Source organism: Catharus ustulatus, chromosome 3 (genome assembly GCF_009819885.2).
Source record: "Catharus ustulatus isolate bCatUst1 chromosome 3, bCatUst1.pri.v2, whole genome shotgun sequence".
NCBI classification, from domain to species: Eukaryota; Metazoa; Chordata; class Aves; order Passeriformes; family Turdidae; genus Catharus; species Catharus ustulatus.
The window spans coordinates 2,547,023-2,563,480 of record NC_046223.1 but is presented as its reverse complement, the minus strand read 5'-3'; the positions used below and the strand labels follow the sequence as shown (position 1 = coordinate 2,563,480).

The 16,458-nt window shown below is 44.7% G+C and overlaps 1 long non-coding RNA gene across 1 annotated transcript in view; it reads left to right on the top strand.

Annotated features, from left to right (window-relative positions):
• The window catches only part of LOC116993514, a 105,900-nt gene extending 91,314 nt beyond the window's left edge, over positions 1-14,586 (top strand). Inside the window, exon 3 of the long non-coding RNA XR_004417315.1 lies at positions 14,529-14,586. This is a non-coding gene — a long non-coding RNA (uncharacterized LOC116993514). The remainder of the gene's footprint in view (positions 1-14,528) is intronic.
• The last annotated feature ends 1,872 nt before the right edge of the window (positions 14,587-16,458 follow it).

The window sequence follows — 16,458 nt, the reverse complement described above, 5'->3', positions numbered from 1 at the left end:
ATGAATCTGCAGGTTGCTGATTGCCTTTACGAGGTGCTGAGCACCGATGGCTGCCTGATGCCAGGGAGGGAAGTGTCAGCTCTTGCCCGGATCAGGTCTACAGTGAGTTGTTCTATAGAAAAAAATGACTTTCCTCTATGAAGGCATCACTTATATACCGAATATATATAACAAAACCTGGAAAGCCTCTAGTCACTCATTTTAGCTGCTAAAATGCCTTTAGGCCAACATTCCTGCTGTGAAAGGGGTTATGGACATGTCATATGGGGGTCATCAGTGAAAAATATACCCAACTTTTGTTATTCTTAAGCCTAAATCAAAAACCTTTTTTCACAATCCACTAAGGGACGATTTACTAGAGAGTAGAATGTGGTATCAATTATTTCTGTGGGCATCCTTTTTGTTATAAGAAGCAAAGAGGATTGCTTGAGAGTCAATAGCATGACTCCATCTCAGATTACTAAATAATGAAATGCTAAACTTGGCCTAGAGTAAGGACTATTGCTGTCTCAAAGGGACCAGGGGCTTCAATTAAATCAGAGGACGGTGTTCAATGAATGAGAAAAGGATGCTTAAGGTACGATGACATATTACCGGATTTTACATTTAATTGCAGTGCTTTGTTCTTTTAATAAAAGCACAAGAGCAGTGGATCTCCATTATGGTCATCTGGTAGCATTGTTCACTGTGGACAGTTTATTGTAATTTATTGGCTATGTTTAATCCCTCTATTTTTCATATAAATGAATTCTGTCTGCTTTATTTTATGAATTTTCTTTGCTTATAAAAAAAAATAGCACCTAATAGTTATTTACACACAAAATAACTTTTCCGCTGAAACACTCAATGGTGAAAGACAGAAACAACCCAGATTCTATGAGCCTGGAATGGAAGCAAGTTCTTCTGCTCAGAAAGGTGCGTTTCTGCATCACCCAAGCAGGAATTGGCACTTACTGAGCAACCTCAGCGGTGACAAAAGTGCCCTTGTTGGTTTTGTGGGGCTCTGTGCTGCTGAACTTGCCTATGCTTGGGCTGTGGGCAGCAGGACCTGTGCACTTTGTGGACTTCTGGTCCAGGAGAAATTGGCTTCAAAATCCCCTGCCCCCAGAGGTGGGTTTCAGCCTTTCTGCTCGGTGCCCTGGGATAATGCACAACACATGGCAGCAGTTTAGCTGGAAAACCACTGGAGCATATGTATGTGATTATACATATGTGTGTGCACACATGCATGCATGTATAGATGTATTTATAGTTCTGTGTTTGCATATATAGTGATACGTATTTATTTTAAAAATCTAAACCTACAAGTGTTTTTAAAATGGTTGTCAGGCAAATCCCCCTTTTTAGACATTTTTGCTGTGACTTGTCTCATCTGAGCACGCCAATCGTGTCCCATTACATAAATGATGGGATGGTCAGTGATTTAACTAACGTAACCTGATGCATCAAGGCAACACTGAGGTTACTGTCAGCTTAGGAAGGGAGAAATTGAGACCTTAGAAACTCAGATCCTCGTCTATATTTTTAGAGTCTGGTGTGTTTGTTTTTTCCTTCTTATTTTTTTTTCTTTTCATTAAAAGGTCCTTGTGCAGGAGAGGGATTCTTAAATCCAGCTGAAATACTGTGTGCATTGAGCACAGGCAGGGGAGACAGGCTCTCTTCAGGCCTGGACAGTGCATGCCTGGTTTTGGGGGCAGATCCTCTCTGGAACAGGGTCACAGTGAGGGGTTCATTCCCCATGAACAGGTTGGGTGTCTTTTGTTTCAGCTCGTGTTTCTGGAAACATGGCAGCTCATGGAGAGGGTGGGATGAGCTGGCTCTCAGAAGTAATGGCACAAAAGGAATGGCAGCCAGCCCTGCTCACACTGCCACCAGAGGCCTCTGGGCCCAGGGGAAAGCCGTGAGCTGCGCTGCCTACCAGGACAAATTCCTCCATGGTTTCATCTGAGGGGTTTTCCGGCTGTGATTCTTTCCAAGCAGGCTGCAGTGCTTCTGAGTGCCTGATTTTTATAACATCACTCAGCCTCGTGGCAGAGTAATGAATTCAGGAAGTGTGCTGCGAGGATCGTCTGTGCAGGAGGGTGCAGGCAGTGCTTAACTCCCCATTGATTACCGGTGATGGATAAACCACTGAGAGCCTCTGGTCAGCCCCAAAGGGTGCTGCAGGCCCCAGGCTCTGCAGGGGTGGCACTGGGATGTGTCTGAGCAGCAGCATTTCAGCACCTTTCCCCAAATAATCAATGAGCACAGATTGCTTTTGGTCTGACTGGGATGGTTCCTCTTCGAGGGTAGCAATGATGGGGAGCTCCTCCGAGGTGGCTGCACCTGCAAGGCTGGGCTGTGTCCAGCTGCAGGACCAAGCACTGTCCCCAAGTGCCACTCGTGCACGTGGCTGATGTCACACACCTGTGCGTGTGGAGGAGAATTGTGGCTGTGAACTGGGCAGTGGGGTGACCAAAGGCACTCTGTTTGTCACAGCTGCTCCTTCCAGGGGTGATGCCACGTGACTCTGCCGTATGCAGGTTTATAAATTACTGTATGATGAATATGGGGCCGTGCCACAGCAGAGTCTTCCTCTTGACAAAGTGCTGTGCCTATTCCCAGCTCTCCCTGGCCTCTGTTTTTGTTAATTTTACACTGAAGGATCAACATGCCCAGGATGCACGCGTGCATCCATCTCTCTCCCTCTCAAAGGAAATTAGTGCTTTCCTGTCACCGCAGGTGATATGAGAAGGGGAGGAAGTACACAAACTGATTTATCTGGAGCTGTCAGCTGTTTTGAGGATGTTGACTACTAAGGGTGTCAGCTCCTCCTCAGTAGTTGGCTGACTCTGAAGAAGACCCCATTCCTCATTAAAAGAGCACTGAGCTGCACTTGAAAGTGACTTTCCCACTTGTTCTCCTCTCACAAACATCACAATAACAGATTCGCTGTTTAAAGTGGCATGATCTTCATGCCAGGCCCAGGCAGCTTTGTAAAATACACCTCTGCAGCACTCGGTAGCATCGGTACCATCCATGCAAAATTCATTTGAGGTATAAACTAGAGACTATCATCACAGATGACAGTTATAGCAAATCAGCACGCTGTGTACAGTTTCATCCTTTATTCACATTATGTATCATAATAAACGTCGTCCTAGCAACACAGTTTGTTGAGAGTCAAACACAATACCCCACAATGCCTTGCCACAGATGGATGTGAGGAATTGTGGCTGCAAGAGCCTGGTACAGCCTGAAAAGGAATCAACAATTCCTACTGTCATTTTAGGGGGCTCTTTCCTCCTCCCAGCACAGCCTTGGCAGGGAGCTGAGCAGGGAGCCTGTGTGAGCTGGTCCATGTGGGAGCAAAGTGGGGTGTCAGATGCACTGGGAACTTGGTCAAAATGTGTCAAGGTTCCAAACTGGAAAAGCTTGAGGAAGAAGAGGAGGGATTGTCATCTGGTTGAATTGAGAAATATTAGGGAAGAAATCTTGCTTGGGTACAAGACTACATCTTCTTTCTTTGTAATAACTGCTTAGTGAAAAAGCACTTCCAAGGTACTGAAAGTGAAAAAAAGAGAAATCCTAATGTAAAATAGATATGCCTTTGGTATGGAATTCCGCTCAGACCTAAGAGAGATGTTTCAGAGTGGAGTCGGGTGTGATTCATATAACATTTTGCCATCCCCTGGGGAATGTCATCTCCTTCTGATGTCTCCATTTACAGGAAAGGCTTCATTGCAGGTGCAGCACGAGGCTCCCACACCAAAGGGCTGCGCTCGCTTTCAGACCCTGCCGCGCGTTTGCTCCGTGAGATTCAGCAGCACGCTTCCTCTAATCCTTGCCCTGGCACCTGCTCCAGCATGTGTTTTTCCTTATCCCTGCTCATGATAGCCCCTGCTCACATGCTCTGTATTACAGAGGAGCTGCTGCCTCCCTGGGTGCCAGTCAGCCCATGGTGGGGATGCTGCTCCCTCAGTGCTGAACTCCTGGGCTGAGGCCACAGGATGCTGTCTCCTATCCCTAATGCAAATCATGTGTTTCCACTGCTGGGAAAACTATGGGAAGAGAGGCTCCAGCTCTTGTCTGAGGTGTGTCCTCTGATAGGAGCAGTCAGAGTGCCTAGTGAAGGATTCTGTTGCGTGGAAAAAAGCTTTTCCAGGATGAAACATTATTTTCAGAAGACCCTGATTAATTTTTTCCCCTCCTCTTACTATTTCAAACAAAATTGTCACAATGTCTCTCTGAAGTAGAAATACATGAATCAATAAGCTGTTAGAAAAAAGGAAACATCTTGGAGAATCACCTTAAGTGTTGCTAAGATGCACCTAATTTTTGAATGAGCACAGAGCCACTTTCACAGCAATCCTCATCCAGTGTGTACTTGTGCAGTTCTAAAGCAACAGAGCCAGTGAGACGCAAATGCCAGAGGAGATAAAGACAACCCTTCCTTGCACAAATCCCTCGGGAGAGGAGGTAACACAGATACCACAGGAGTTCAGCCTTTACACAAAGCACACTGTAGTACCAAGCAAAGGCCTGAAACTTTAAAGCCTGGACATCAGTCCACAACAGAGCCCTTCCAACCTGGGGAGAGGTTTATGTCTTTCTCAGAGATGCCATAAAACAGGAGCATCTATCATCCCTCAAAGTCTATATCTGGATCCAGAAATAGGTTTTGGGCTCAGCTCTGCATAATTCATTGTTATTGTGGAGTAGTCCTGTAAACCAAAATACATTCTCTTGGGGTTTTTTAAAGTTTTGGTGTTACAGGAAGACCATTTGGGTTCCTGTGGGAGGGAACCCAGAACACCACCACCACCAAAAAAAAAAAAAAAAAAGAAGAAGAAAGCTGTTATGGTTATGAATCAGAATTTTGTATACTTTTCAATTCTCTTCTCCAGGACTGATTCCACTGCACAATAATTAAAAAGAACCCCGTGCCGACTGAGGTGCCCCCCCGCCCGTGGAGCGGTGCCTGGCTGATCCCATTGTCTGTGCCCTGAATGCTGAGCCCACAGTTAATAATTAGTGAGCAGCGCTTCCATGGAACGGCACAGCCGATCCCTGGTACGCTGGCAGAGGCGGCGGCTGAGCCAGCCAGGACTTTGTCATGTTGGCAGGGAGCAGGGGAGCTCGCTGCCATCCCGCAGGGACCTGGCACCGCGCTCCGCCAGGCCAAGAGGTGCGGGCGGCGCGGCGAGGAAAGGGGTTTGCCACCTTCTCTAGGGAATAGAAAGGGGGAAAGGACGCTTTTTTTGGTATGGAGCTTTCCCAGAGATGTCTCTCAGGTTCATATTTATTGTTTATTGCCCGTAAAACTGTGTTTCTATGCTTCACAAAGCCATCATTTCGATGTAGTCTGCCTAGCCTGAAATGATAAATGAAAGCAATGAAGGGAGAGGAAGGGTGTTCTGGTGATTAAAACTCTGGATTTGACTTGAGAAAGTAGGTTTTGGCTCCATCTCTGCCACCAGCTTTGGGGTGACTTTTGACCAGTCGTTTAATCTCCTTGGGCTTATGAGGCCTGGGGAGAACAGGGATTTCTCCCTTTTAAATTTTTTTGGTGGGTGTTTTTATTTCCCTTCTCTGGCTAGGCTGTCCAAGTCTTTCCATTGGGGATCCTTTTTACTATGTAAAATGTGACCCAAATGGGGTGCCACTGTAATTTAAACTCCTGTTCCTGGTATTTTAACAATGCATTCATGGATATACAGAGGGAAAATAGTACAGTAATTAGAAAGGATGTGAATGGTGAGAGTGTGAACAGTGGCGAACCTCAGAGAGACCCTTTTCTGACTGGAGCAGGTTTATTTCCCTCAGTGGTGATTGAAATTAATATGGGCTCTTATTTTATGGAGGCACTCATAAACTGGAGGAAGTGTGATGGCCTGTAGATGTAAAAGGTCAGAACAAATGATATAATAGTCCTTTTTAGCCTTAAAACTAAGGAGAATGAAGGCTTTTAAAAATTATTCTTTTTCCACAGTTGGACAGGAAATGGGGATGGGATGGCAAATCTAACCCCCGAGCCTGGACACTGCCTATCCCTGTCCCTTTGTTCATTCCTACGCCAGTAGGTTTCCAGTGGGGCTAGATGTCCCAGACGGTCTCCGAGCCCCCTCCCTAAAGGGTACCCAAAAGGCAGTTAAAGAATTCCTGTTGTCAGGAGCCTTTAATTCACTGTTACAGGTGATCACCTCTCCGTTGGAAGTGTAAGGGTCCTTAAATCAAGAAATGGTTGAGAACTTCTGCTCTGGTCTTTGCCAGCAGTTAAAGACAGCTCACATCAGCCACATTTATGTGCCCATCTTGATTCCCTGTGCCTGTTCCTATTGCTGAACAGGGCACTTCTCGCCACCATTCCCAAAACAGCCTGTGGCCCTCTTTTAATTTTCCCTTTTTCTACTTACCCAGCAATTAAATACCCCTAAAGTGAGGAACACACAAAGAGCTTAATCTCCAACCCTGTTGCACACCAGACACAGAGTGCACCTTGGTGGGAGGCTTTGCAGACAAAGGCACATAATCACTCATCAGGGCCATTGTTTTTGCTGCACGTGTGGTCTGGATCGAGGGCTCAGCATGCGCTTGGCAGTGCAGTGATTCCCTTAGGGTTTGGAGGTTCCAAACTCGGACCAGGAGCCTTCTTTGGCCACTTCCTTCATCATCTCCAGGCAGGGAGGGACATGCCATGAGCAGTTCACACTGTGAGGGTGATGTTACAGCTCTCAGCATCACCGTCTTGCCAGGATGGAGGTGCCTGGACAGGACCCTGTCCTTTCCCAAGCCCTATCCAAGTAGGGTTAGGGGCTTCCCAATCCACAGGCCGTGCAGAATCACCATGGAACTCTGCTGTAAATTTGTCTAATCGTGTTTACAATCCATTTATATCCCTGGTCTCTGCTACCTGCTGTGCACTAAGTTGCATAATTTAGTTATTCTTTGTGGAAGTGTTCCTTATGGGCTGTTTTAACCCTGCTGCCTCATAATTGGGTGCGCCCTGGTTCTTATGCTGCGAGAAATAATGACTAATTCTTTTCTGTTTGCTTTCCCTATACTGTTCATGATTTTATAGACTTTATTGTGTGTTGTCTGATTTTCCTCTATCATTTTGTAGCTTGAAGGGCCACATTTTTTACAGAAGTCAGCACAATGGGAGATAAGCAGAGGATTTGGTGGGTTATTGCAGACCTTGAAATGTAGAAGAAAAATGGAATGGATCATCAGCTGAACAAAACATTAAATTTTAGACTTTTTATTTTAAAAAAGAGTTAAAAACCCCCAAACCTTTAAAAGACCAGTTTGATGTTCAACATTAGTTCCATCTCGACATTGAATCCTTTTGTTTTTATGCAAGCTGACAACTAAATGTCAGAGTCCAAGAGATTTTATACAAAAGGCTTGAGACATTTTTGGTTTGAGAGTTACAAAATGCTTGCATAGTCCTCTGCAATTTTCCTCCTCAGCCTGCCCATTCAGTCCGATAAAAATCTCAGCAAATCAGCATTTTCTCCACCCAAAAGGCCTGGTTTTACCCAGGCAGAAAGAGAAGCTGGCTTGAAAAATGTAGCCTAAAACACACCTATTAGACTGAATATAAAAAGTCTCCCAATACAAATTCGTGAAAGGTCTCGTGCCAGGCAGATTTCCCATGGATTTTACTTTATGTGCTCTAAACACTCCACCAAACAAAGCCCATCCAGAAACGTGAACTCAAGAGCTGTTTAACACCGTAGATTTTCCCCTTGTATAACAATTATGGAAACAGGCTCGCTAATTGACATCGGATGCGACACTGTGAGTATGTGAATGGTGCTCAATAGCCATCATAATTCCTCATTTTACTGCTTTTGCTGGCGTAGGCCAGTAGTTGTGTGTAGTAGGAGAGAATACAAAACACGCCGTTGCAGCGCCAAACTACCTGAGGATTATTGCTTTTCCCTGCTGGCCAAGTGCGCCCGGATTTTCTCACCTTTTCAAGCTCAGGTCTTTGTTCCTTTATTTATGTTTTATAAGAGGAAGAAACTAATTAATCTCTTTCCCGAAGAAACGCAGGCGTGTGCTTGTTCCCACCTGAATTTTGCTGAGGGTGAATTCCTCACTGCTGCGGTTTTGAGTCCTCGGAAACGAATGGAGATGGATTTGCCTGCTCCTGATGCCTGCTGGAGCTGGGCTGGCTGGCCTGAGGTCCTTTTGGGGACCCAAGAGGGTAAAATCTGTGGGTGAGAGGTTTGTCCCTTGTGTGCCAATCAGACCCACGGGTGCTGGGAGGATTCCTTGTCCGTAGCACAAATATTGTCCGGGATAGTTTGATGTTTGCCTGTGATTGCACATGAAAGTTCCAGCTAATCTAAGCAAGCTTTTGTTTCCTTCCCGTCCTGGTAGTGTGGGATTCAATCTTAGTCTCTCTATTCTGAGTCTGTCTAAGAACTGATTTTTAGTCATACAAGGATGAATTAATTTAAAAATTGATTCAACCCAAATATGTAGACTTTGCTTGAAATATTCAATATCCAGTAGGAAATCCCCTGTATTGTATGCTGGGTTTATTTAGAATAAATCTAGGAAGATCAAGACACATTTTAATATACAAATTATATTTGTTTTTAAGCCACAGTATTCTATCTGGACTCAGACTGCTTCCATTCTTTTAAACATTAATCTTGCTTTTTGCCCCTAATCCTTTCTTTGCTACAATGAGCTTTCACTATGTGTGTGTGGGGAGGGAAAGCCCTATTAGATTATAACATTTTATGAGTTGTCAACGATATAATGACATTAGCCACCTGACTGAGAAAGTAAAAACCTTTGTGGTGTCACATAACAGGTTAGAATGGGCTGGTAAGCCCTTGTGAAATAAACAGGGTAAAAAAAAAAAAAAAAAAATCCTCCAAAATGTGTATTTAAATGGGTGGCTCTAACCCCTCCCTGCTTATTAGACCACTGAGAGCACGTTAAATATTTTATACGTATATATCTTTCTGCCTCTCCAAAATAGATAGAGATAGGCACACACACATCAGTACATGCACACAGGCATAGACACACAAGTCTTTCAAAATCAGAAAGGTCTCAAATTTAATTGGAATGGAAAATGCTAACTAATTGGCATCCAAATTTGATTTACTGTAGAAACCTCATATTTGTTTGAAACACAACACTGTGTCTTGGAACACAAGCCCAGTCCTTCAAAAATCATACATGAGAACTGTGGAAGAATCAATTAAAGTTGATTTGGCAGATCTGCTTTTGACAAATATAAAGAAATCTCTGATTAGGCTGAGAAGAAAAGAATCCCTCTTTCGTGCTCTCTCTATTCTCTCCCTCTTTAAAGGCAGTAGATGTCAGAAGGGGGTGGGTAGTGATATGCAAAACATGGCCTCCATAACCAAAGTAGCCTGCAAAATTAGGTGTCAGCATGCAAAGCTTATTGATGTATGAATGCGGAAAATGAAAGCCGGCAGTAGACAGACGGGGCTAAAGGTGAGACAGCCACAGTGAAAGCAGCTGTACATCTACGTCAAGGTGTTGCTATATGAGCCTGCTTTTTTCTGGAGGGCCACAGCCTAACAAGCTGTGCCTGGCCATAAAATGATGAAACAATACAATGTAGGCACACACTGTGTGAATACCAAATAAATTGACTCGGGCCCCCCCCCCCCCCCCCCCCTTCAAAGTAGGCCTGTGTGTTCATTAATAAATTCATATTCTGAGTTTTCAATAAAAGAAGAAAATGCAGTGTAAACTGGAGTTACTTAGTGACACCCAGCTCATTGCTTTTTATTGTTGCTTGCAGCTACGAAGCCTTCGCTGTGCACTAGTAGAATTTATTACTGTCTGTCTTTGTGGCAAGTTGGCGAAGTGAGCCTTTTGAAGAAAATTGACCCACACTTCATGAATATGATGAAAAATGCCAATAACACTACAAAGACAAAGCTCTTGACATTAGTGTGCAAAGAACTAAGAGACGGTAATGAAAATATTGCAATTACAAATCATATCCCTCCTCCCCGGCCGAGGGGCGCGGGCATCCAGGGGCTGCTGGAGAGCCCCAGGACCCTGCTGGATGTGGGGTGGGCTGGAGAAGGAGGGGGGGCAGGCACCCTTCCACCACCTGGGCCCCTCCCCATCCTCCATGCTTTGGAGGAGGAAAGGGGTGAGGAGAGGAAAGCGAGCAAAGTGCTTAATCCAACAAGGATTTCCCTCCTAGAAGGTTGCCCCTCTTTCCCTCCGAGCCTGTGTGCAGAGGGAGAGTGGTCTTGTTGCTAAGGCACGAGATTAGCAGCCATGGGGTCTGGCTTGTGCCTGCCCTTTGTCCATGTTCCTCCTAGAAGCTGCTGGACACAAATCACTATAAGATTGTGCCTTAATTTCCCCCTCTGTAAAACATTTTTTCCTTCTTTGCTTTATGAATGGAGTTTCTCTGACTGGCATCTCCTCTGAGCTACCTCATGCTACTTGTGTGCCCCATCCCTCCACTCTTTTGGTGTTGCAGTAACAAGGATAAGTTAAAAATTAGCATTTTACAAGCAGAAAGGTCTCTCTCACGGTCTGTGTGCTGGAAAGAGACAAGGAGGAGGAATGTGATGTGCAAAAGTTCTCCATTTAATTCTTAACCTGGTGATATGCAACTTGATCAGTGAAAATCCATAAGGAACAAACAGGGCAGGCTTTTTCTCTCCCTTCCCAGCAGCTGATGGAGCACTGGAACAAGGTAGCTAAGAGTAACCAAGCTAAAAAAAAAAAAAAATTAAAATCAGCAATGAAAGGTTGTTTAGCCCTATGTTGAAAATTTGCCACTTTCTGAACTTATCATCAATCAAATTTTCTGTCACCAAGATAAACTGTAAGTGCCAGGCGCTTTGTTTATGCATTCTGCTCTTATATTTATTGTGGAGAGACCTGCTAAAAATCAAATAAAAAGCAAGCATGCTATCTACTAAATTTGGATGTGACAGTCATAGGTAAAATATCTTGCCACGTTGGAATACTGGTGCCTGAACAAATCAGTTGAGCTTTGCCTTTCTTGTGTTCCACTTCCCCTTTTAGGGGGTGATGCTCGTAAATGACAGCAAACCACAACTTTTCCTTTGTGATACATGGCCACTGATGAGATAATCATGAAGTCAGCCAGAGCAATTCTGCACCTCTGTATGAACTGATGGGCTCTCCAATATGGGCTGCCTGTGCTTCCATCAGTCCTGTGCCACTTGTGGATCCCGTGTGTGATCCCTGATGTAGTTTTGAGGTCCAGATACAGCCCCAAAGCACTCAGACCTCTGAATGCACATCAGGCTTATCTCAGCACCCTGAGCATCTCTTTTCTCATGGTGTGGTGTCATTTTCCTCTCCTGGTCATGGAAGACCTGCCACATCTGAGGGAAGTCAAAGTGAGTGGCTGTACCTGTGCCCCTGGAAGGCTGAATCCTTCCCTAGAACATCCTCATTAGAGGCACCATGAACCCAGCAGGAGGAAATGACTCTGCTTTGAGGAGAACTAAACTGGATGTGATACACTTTTCCATGTTTTATAAATCACTTAGAGTATTACAGTAAATTATGAGGACAAAAGGGATTGAAAAGGAAAGTGAGTAAAGAAGCATCCAAGCAGCAGGAGCAGCTACTGTGTAACAGGCGAAAAAATAGCAAAATGGACTGATTATGTCTGAACATCCATCCTTCTGAAGCAACTGCAGGTTAGAAATCATTGCTTGTGTTATACGGCTTTGAAAACAAGGCCGATGCAGAAAGCTCTGGAGGAAAATACGAGACCACCACATAGATCAGAACAATGCCAGTGTAAAGAACAAAACAAAAAAAAAAAAGACAGCAGATTGTCCAGCTATAAAGAGCAGCGTTGAAATCCAGAGGAAACTTTCATCAAAGGCTGACTTAAGTGCAGAGGTTCAGACCTGACTAAGGAGCAGCTCATTTTTTGTTGCTCCAGAGCAAGACCTGTCCCCCCAGATCAGAGTGAGCGAGTGAATGTTCTCTTGCTCAGCTGAACGAGGCAGTGGCACAGTCTGGCCACAGATGGGGAATCTCACAATAACGACAAAGCCATTAGATAACATATTGGAGTGACTCTGCTGAGCAGACTGAGTGCCTGCTCAGTGAAAAAAAAAGAGAGGAAGGGAAAACACTGTGTAATTATACAGTTCTACCTTCTCCTCCTTTCTTTCTGTCTCCACCAATATTAGACTTCTACACTTCTTTCCTTTCCTGAGCATTTTGTGGCTTGTCTCTCTGACAAGTGAGGTCCCATTTACAGTAAATAATCTTCCACAGGAAGCTACAGGTTTCGTGGTGGGACACTCCTTCCTGCTGCTGGGACATGGGCCAGCCTTGTAGTGAGTTGATCCCCTGATCAAAAATGTTTGTTCACCTTATTCCTTGTATTTTACAAAAAGTGCTACTAGGTAACAGGACATAGTTTATTTGGCATAATTGATTATGGCTAATGATGACTGGGAATCCAGCTGTGACACTGCTGGACTTGTCTGCAAGTCAGATATGAGGAGATATATTTTTTCAGGTCTTGGCATGTTTAGCATTTTGGGATGAAAATTTATCTACCTGGGTTCATTCTGCTGCTTCCAGAACTGATTGTATATTAGCATGTCTCACGAAAATCATGCGTGACATTACTCTTGCATCTATATATTGAAAAGAAATGAAACTGGGGCCAGATAAAAGCCCTTTGAAGTCGGTGGAAATGTCTCCCATCAACTTCAATATGAACAGATGAACATAGAAATACGGGATTGGAAAGGACCTCCTGGGTCACTGAGTCAGGCCTCTGCTGTCCCCTGCACTCGTTTATATAATCCCTTCTCCATTGGTTGTTTCTCTTTAGCCTGCCTAAGGCTGAGGATGTGCTCAGCATATTGCTGGAATTGTTACCCGGAATGAGATTCCTGCGTTACAGGTAACCAATGGCTCCTGCGCGTTGGATTTGTCAGCTCTCACAGGCGTGAACAATTCCCAGCGCGTCATCTCAAAAACGTAGTCAGGTGGATGAATGCAGGTGTTGGCAAGACTGAAGGGGGTACAGGGCAATCTGTATTCAGCTTGTGTGTTTGTCACAACTCTGAACACTCCCATCACAGTTTCCAGTAGGTGGTGGATGGGATTCTTCATCCTGGCAGTGAAGAGTGGGGACTGATTGCAACAAAATGAAAGGGCCCAGTTTTGTGGCAACCTTAAAACCTATAGGTAAAGGAAGTCCATGTTCTTTGGATTCTTTTTTATTTTTGCACAGTGTTCTGAATGCTGAAAGTGAAAAGGAATTATTGAAAAGTAGGACTAGGAAGATTTCATGCCATTTTATTCAATGACAATTATTTATAAGGAAAAAGTAGGAGAAAGGGCTGGAAAGGGTTAAAATTAAAAGCTGTTTCTAAAGCCTGCAATAATAATACAATAGACTGGTGGTAGCCACAGGCAGAATTTACTGTCCTTGGTCTAGTGAACCAGTATTAACCCTTCAAGTGTCCATGATGGCTCTGTGCACAGTGTCACTTTCTGCTCCAGTGTATGGATGTATGCTTTCTGTCAGATTGCTCAATTAATTATAATTGTCCTACCTTTAAAGGGATGGCCCTGGGCATACTAGGGGGTGTGGCCCTCATGGGGTTTTATTTCAAGCCATATCCTACTGTCTCCCACTCAGTCAATGAATCTTACTCATCAATATTTAATGACCCAAGTGTACCTTCCTCTTTTTTTTTCCCTTTTGAATTATTCTTCTACACAGCTAGACAGGTGCATTGTCTTCCCATTACGTTCTGGTGACAGAGGAGATGCTGCCTCGCTCTGTGTTAGTATCTAAGAAGGAGGTGGGTAGAGCCACCCAAAAATTTGAGCAATGGGCATCACACACCTCTTGTGCTGCCTCTGAGATGTGACAATAGCTGTCTCGCTACAGATTCATTACCCAACAGGTATTCATCAGCTTCAAAGCTGCTTTTACTGGCTGTAGCACAAGGGAAGAAATCTGTTTTAAGGAACAGGGCAGGAGAGACATCTCAAAGGCTGTCCTTATTTTATTCTATAGTGCCATCTCAGCTGCTCTGAAAGCTACCAGTGACACATATTGTGCTGTTCACACCTTGGTATACTCTATACTCTTGGACAAGAACCACATCCCGTGTATTATTGATATTTTATGACAAAGTAAAGCAATTTTAAAACATCAGGCTGCCCATCTGCTCTGAACTACTTTTCACAATATTCAAAATAGATGTGTTTCCCTTTTCTGTTTTCATATGAGGGAAATGCAGACCACAGTTAGGTTATGAGACTGGGGGCTAGGAATTTTTCTACTTTTAATCCTGTCTCTGACATTGATTCCTTCATTAGCCTTGGGCAAGTCATTTCACTTGGATATATTCGAATCACCACATCTATAAAATGGAGATGCAGTGAGGTGTCATGGAGATTTATTAGGCTGTGTCTGCAGCATACTTTGAAGAAGTCAAACCTTATACACCTGTTAATGAATGGAATTTTAAAATATGAATGAAAACATTTTCTCGTTTCAGAAGCCCAAGTTCTGAAGGAGTGTCCCGCAGACCCGTGACTCCTGCCGCAGTCAGCAGGTACGATTTTACACTCACTGCTTCAACTCATCCAAGAAAAATTACCTGGAACTTAACATTGTGGCAGCACCATGCCAGACAGCTTCCTGGTCAGAAATGTGTCCTTATTGCTGGATATTATCGTTCCTGAGAAATGAAAAAAAAAAGTAGTTTTTACAGTCAAAAAATCTCCAGGAGTAGTTTAGGGAGTTGGTGCTCTGGGACTGGAAAATATACAGGGAAAAGAGATTCCTGAGTAATTTGTTCAATAAGGAGTAAAATGTTAGGTTTGTGTGAGTGTTTTGCTACCAGCCTGGATGAAGGCAAGATCTCATTTGAGTGACGGGTAAGCTTTGGTGGATTCATGAGGACTTGGAGCCTTTCCTGGTAGCTTGGCCTGGTGAAGGTCAGAAATTAATGGAAGTGTCTTCAGCCTGAAGAGGAGCTTGTGAGATGAGCTGGTCCCATTCTGCAGTGCCTGCATTGACTCAAAGTTGTGGTGTGGGCAGAAAGGCGTGAAAAAGGATGTGTGGCCCTGTCTGAGCCACACACCTGGGGGTGAGACACAGCTCGGGTTTGGCACGGGCCAGAACCGAAACAAGCCGCTGCCAAACTTACATTGTCTTTACTCATGCCGGACTTTCTGCAGACGAGAATAAATCCCCTCCATGACTAATCTGTGCATGACTCACCAAGTGCATCACAGCACAGAGCTCGAGGAGCTGTGGGAAACCACGGTGCACTGAGGCATGGCTGAGAGGAACGCTGACCCCTCTCAGCAGCCAGCGGGGTTCCCACAGAAACTCGGGGCACGAGGTGGTTTCTGCAGAGCTGGGGCACAGCGTGGTCCCCAGCCCTCCTGCTGCCCCCCTGCTCCAGCCCCAGAGGCTGCCAGCTACCAAACCAACATTGTTGCTGGCTTCCCAGCATCTCTGCCCCAAAGCAGTGTTGCAGGAATTTTGAGGGAACCTCATAGTGGTGGTACAGCAGGGAATGGGAGCAGGTCATAATGAGCTCAGCCTAAAGAAAGGAAGACACCTCACGTAGGAAAATGGGGTGTAAATGTGCTACCAGGAGATAGAACAGCAATAGGACGGGTGAGTCTCCTGCAGAAGATAAATTAAGCCCCAAAAGTCATGGTGCAATGGTAATATCAAGTTCATTTTAGTCTCCCAAAGCAGTTTGAATTAAGCTCTTCCCGGTCCAGGCATATCTAACACAGAGCTCAGCTGTGGCTGTTTCCTGTAACAACTTGGTTCTCCAGTCCCTGCTTAAGTTCATAGTTATAACCAAACCTGTTGTTTCTCCTAGTATTACAAAAAGGATGTTTAAAAAAAGTCAAGAATTTCCCTACATGGTGTAGTTGCAACACAGTCTTAAAGCCTTGCTACTCTGAGCACAAAGCAGCTGGGAGTGTTTCAGAGCCCTGGGGGAATGGGTGAAGAGGGTGTTTCTGTGACTTGTTTGCAAACCCCTGTGGCTGTTTTGAGGAGAGGCTCCTGGGATTTTACACAGGCATGTACATCCCTTCTGACTCGGAAAGATGGCCTCTGTCCAGAGTTTGGCAAAAAAAAAAAAAAAAAAGGAGGGGCCCCCTTCAAAGGCTGAGTTTTGCTGGTTTAGAAATAAAATGTGGCTAATGAAACCACCATTCACCACCCTCCTTGAAGTGCTCCTCTGCCCATTCATACATTAAATAAGGAAAATAAGGAATGAAAACAAATGTATCCAAGTTTGTTGTGGGCAGACCCATGGTAATAAGAGAGCATTGGGCTCCAGAGGCACCTGGAAGTGCAGATAAGATCAGATCAGGTCGAAGAGGGAGCCTGGCAGCCCTGGTCCTGCTCTGTGGAACGTGGTGAGCCGCAGCCCAACCTGCCAGCAGCAGGTGCCA